The following is a 5,576-nucleotide window of genomic DNA, read 5'->3' on the forward strand; positions in this document are numbered from 1 at the left end:
ATTTGGATATATTTTGGGATATGAGATTTATGTGGCTACACACCATTTTTGTACTTCCCCTGGTTCGATATGAAAAGATGGAATTATAGAAAAGAATTAAAGTTGGTCTTTGGGACCCATCAGGGCACACAATACTTTTTGGGAGATGTGTGAGGATGTTAGTCTACGCGTATGATTGGATTCAGCCACACGTACGATGCAGGCCCCTGTGTGCATGCTAGGGAGCAATAGTCTCCCGGTTGAACTGCTCATCCCTTGCCACATGTATGATGCAGGATCCCAACATGTGGTTGAGAACAAACAGTCCTTGAGTTGGATTGTTTGCCCTGGTACATATCTTGTTATGGTGAATGTTTGTGTGTGTCTCTATATATATACGGGTATATGTGGTATATGTGAATTTATTTCCAGGTTGAGGCTTCTTGAGCATGTGCATTGAGAGTACTCTGCATAGGTATGAACATTTGAAATTAATTTCAGAATTGAGATGGGATATTTGGAAATTACTTGGCTTATTGTATTTTTACAAGGGTATGATTGCCGAAAAAAGAATTTTGGGTTTCGATGGTTATATTTTATATTAATGGGTTTACTTTAGTGGTGTTGAATTTATGGTTTTACAATAAGGATTAAATTAACAAGTTTACATTATTTTCTAAAACGGATGGGTTATTTATGTTGCATATAAATGAAGGGGTCATCGTTATCTGCTCCGTAGCAGTGTGCTACTATCACTCTGTACATTTTATTTTTCCCCGGGTTGTAAACTTAATCTTTAGTTGCTCTGTTTGCTCGTTTTGAGTTTGGGTAGAAAGCATGAAGCCCATTCGAATAGTCTTAGCTGTTGTGTGTGACTTCACTTTGTGCATGCTGGAAGTTGGGTTTATTCTAGCACTTGTTTGCAGGTACTGTAAATTGGGAAATATTCCAATTACAGTGGGGACTCTGTCGAAATTTTGGTAGAAGTCGAATAGTCTATCAGTTTAAATTGGGCTAAAGGACTTTTTAGTTGTTGTAAAACTAAAAGCTGAGTTTGCTGCAGAATGAGTAAAAGGAATGCGAGACTGATTCATTGACTTGAAGTCTAATTAATTACAAATGCAAGTAACAGAAAGCTAGAAAATAAAGCAACCTCTAATCCCACGACTAACAACTCCTAATAATCTGGGATTCTCCTAAGGAATAGGTAAAAGCAACAGACTTCCTAACAAATAGGAATTTATTGAAAAACAAATGACTACATATCTTAACACCCTCCCTTAAACTGAATGCCATCTATGCAATCAATTTAAAAAGGAACTTGAACAAACTCCAAGTAATCCAAGCAACTTCTCAAATGCTTCCAGCTTTAGAGGTTTGGTCAGGATATCTGCAACTTGGTCTTCACTTCGACAATAAACCAAATCAATGGTTTTCTCAGTTACAAGATCACGAAGAAAATGATACCTCACATCTATATGCTTGCTTCTTCCCTGTAAAACTGGGTTCCTGGAGAGTTTAATAGTTGAACTATTATCTCAATGAATCACAGTAGGCCCATGTTGATGAAACTGTAGCTCTTCAAGAATCCTTCTCAAACAAATTTTGCTTGACATGCATAGGTTGCTGCAGATACGAACTCTGCTTCAGTTGTGGACAAAGTTACAGCCTATTGCTTCTTTGATGCCCATGATATGGCACTTCAACCCATCATAAACACATGGCCTATTGTACTCCGCCTATCATCCAAATCACCAGCGTAATCACTGTCAATGAAACCCGTCAAAATAGGTCCTCCATTTTTCTTGTAGAAAATACCAAAATTTGTTGTTCCTTTCAAGTAACGAAACACTCTTTTAGCAGCTCTGAGATGCAGCTCCGTTAGTCTTTCCATATACCTGCTAATTAGACACACTGCATACATAATATCAGGCCGAGTGGCTGTCAAGTACATTAAACTTCCAACAATTTGTTTGAAGTAAGTATTATCAACACTCTCTCCATCAAGATCACTTGAGAGCTTCAATTCCGGTTCAGTTGGAGTCCCAACTGGATTATAATTCTCCATGTGAAACCTCTCCAAAATCTCCTGAGCATATTTCTTTTGCCCAATAAAAAATCCAGTAGCTGTTTGTACTACTTCTATACCAAGATAATATCTCATTTTTTTCCAAATCAGTCATGTCAAAATCAGCCATCATTGAATTCTTAAAATCAACAAACATAGCCTCATCATTGCCCGTAAAAATAAGATCATCAACATATAAGCGAACTATCAGGATTTTACCTTCTGCTCCATACTTGATGAATAAAGTGTGCTCATATGGACATTTGTTGAAACCTGCCTTTTCAAAGTATGCTTCTATACAACTGTACCAGGCTCGAGGTGCCTCTTTCAGGCCATATAAAGCCTTCTTTAATCTGTAAACCTTATGTCCATTACCCTTTATCACATAACTAGGAGGCTGCTCAATGTAGACTTGCACAAGTAGTTCGCCATTAAGGGAGACCGATTTCACATCAAGCTGGAAGATGGGCCATGAGTTTTGTGCTACTAATGAGACTACTAACCGAATTGTATCCTATCTTGCAACAGGAGCAAAAACCTCTTGATAATCAACTCCATGCTCTTGATTGTCCTAGTCCCTTTAGACGTCTACAATTGGGTGAGAACTGATGTTGTTTATAAATTACAAGATCACTTATTATGCATTTGCCGTCATCTTCCATTATTAAAACATCTACAAGTGGGTAAGTACCGACGTTGTTTGAAGTTACAACGTCATTGTTTATATATTTGTCGTCGTTGTAGTCCTTTAAGACGTTTATAAGTGGGTAAATAACGACCTTGTTCGAAGTTATAACGTCCTTTTTTATGTATTTATCGCCATTGTAGTCATTTAAGACGCCTCTAAGAGGGTAAATACCGACGTTGTTTAACATTACAACGTCAGTTTTTATGTATTTATTGCCGTTGTACTCCTTTAAGACATCTATATGTGGGTAGATACCGTCGTTGTTTAAGGTACAACATTTTTTAGTATTTTTAATGTGGATTATTGCTTTCCTTAAAAAGTATCTGGTAGACGTCATTTTTATATATAAACCATCATGTTTTTAGTAACTACATGTCATTTTGTTGATTAACAGTCGATGTTTTGTTTTCAACTTTCACAAGACGACAGTGTATGAAATAATCGTGTTGTTGTCATTGTCATGGGATGTTGGTTTAGTGAATTACTGTCATGTTCAACGGTAAGCCATTCATATACACATACATCTCCTTAGTCATTGACTGTTCACTAATTACAAAAAAAAAATATGTATATTGTAACACAAAATATCTAGTCCATATGAAGGCTCACAAATTCTGTCCATTCCTTCCTAATTTCATCAATGTCTTCTTGAGCATACAATATGGGTTCTTTTCTCTTCTCAAACCGCAAAAAATAAGCAATGATTATTCAAAGATACAACAACGGACATGTTATAGTAATACAAACGACGGTATTTAAAAAACCGGCCTAAAAAACTGTCGTGTTATAAAAATAAAATCTTAAATTTAGACTTTTTCCAATTACAATCATCGTAGTTTACAACAACAACAAAAAAAAAAAAACAGAAATTAAATCTTAAATTTTGACTTTTACCTACTTCTCAAATTCTAGGGTGGGATCCCTGATTATATCTATCATAAAACGCCTACGAACACACATTACAATGTAGTAAATCAACTTACGTGTTCACTACATGTTTGCATTCCTCGTCAACCGTGCCATTTTATAATGAATCCATATAACATACAGTCTCTTTTTTTGGTCTCACAATTATCAACACCCAATGACACCTACACAAGATGAGGAGAGGTTAAATAGTTTAGACCTACTGCCTAATTACAAAGAAAATCTTGTTAAGGGGACTAACCCAAGATTATAAGGCACCAATAAAATTTGATCCCCATCTGCCTTTTTAAGGTGATTTGCTAGATGTCGTGATCTTTGAGATAACAGTTCAGATTGAGCACTAACTTGGGCAGGGTCGACAAGGCCAACAAGGTTTACCATATTTGCCATTTTTAAGAAGTCAAATAGGTACCTAAATATATGAAATCCAATGAGTTATTTATTTTAAAGAACAACGTTTGAATCTATCTACTGCCTGGGGGGTGCAAAATAGAAAAGTGTAAGTGGACAAAAACAAAGTTTCGTTAGTTAAAAACAACATATAGTAACCCCAAGGTTGGAAAACAATGCAAAAAATTTGAACTCAAAACCATCATAGATTTTATATATAGCCACGTCAAAACCACGATGAAATTCATATCTCATAAAGATATCCAAATATCCATCCCATACGACACTATTTCCCCAAACCACTCTCTCGAAACACATGCCCATTGCCACGGCGAGTTAGGAAGTATCCTCACTGATAAACAAGAAGGAATTCATACATAAATACATACATACATACATACATACATACATACATACATACATACATACATACATACATACATACAAATACATATATAATATCATATACACAGATATATAGTTACGACCACTACCAAGTTTGTATCGGGGAAACAATCCAACTGGGGGATTGATTGACTAGTCCACATCGAAGAATTCTCAATTGACCATGTGGCTAGGGAACGAGCCGTCTAACTGGGACTAAGCTCATGAGCATGCACAACGGAATCCTCAATACTCGTGCACCTGTGACAAGTCTTACACGTGCAGAATAACCCCGCTAAGGGTCTACGAAACACCCCCTCAAGGGTGCCCAAGTTCTGACATATCCGAATATCCATAGTTCCCAATTTCCAAATCCGGGGAGGTACAAAGGGTAGTGCTTATAGCATTTCAAACTGACATAAACTATCCACTCTCTTTCCATAATCTCATTACCAACACCCCATGTACCCCACACATAACTAAGCATAGATAGAAATTCTCGAAAATAATATATATCAACTCAAGATACTCGCAACATGCCAAAACCCAAATATATTGCAATTACTTTACAAAAATATCAAGTTTCAACTATTAATTATATAATAGATTCAATGAACCATTAAATCATTATGCATAGTTTTTTCATCATAAAATAATGCTTATTAATTGAAAACAAAGTCCACTCACTAATAGTCCCACGCTGCTTGACCCTAAGAGGGTCCCGCCTACTAAGTATGAGTAGACGGAGTACCTATTTCAGAATACGAGGACGAGATTAACATAAGATACGTCGAACTAGAACATTAAATAAAATCCTAGTTTCCCGGGATTCAAGTGTGTGTACATCGAACAAGAAGATCTTAAGTTCCAATTACGTGTTTCGGATGATGGGTTAGCCTTGGAAGACACGCAGTGAACCGCATGGTCAAACTTTATGAATTGGGCCAATTGGGCCGTGGGGCTCACGACCTCCAATTTCCGATCCACAAGGTTTATTATACATGACCTATAAGGTTGGTCCAAATCGAATGGTCGGATCGCTCGCGATTGCACGATGAGACGGTTACTGTTTAATCTAATTTTAACTCATTGAATCGAAGCATCCGGGACTCCGATTCATAATCTGCGAATTCCTACACG

This window comes from Prunus dulcis, unplaced genomic scaffold (assembly GCF_902201215.1).
Source record: "Prunus dulcis unplaced genomic scaffold, ALMONDv2, whole genome shotgun sequence".
In the NCBI taxonomy this organism is placed as follows: Eukaryota; Viridiplantae; Streptophyta; class Magnoliopsida; order Rosales; family Rosaceae; genus Prunus; species Prunus dulcis.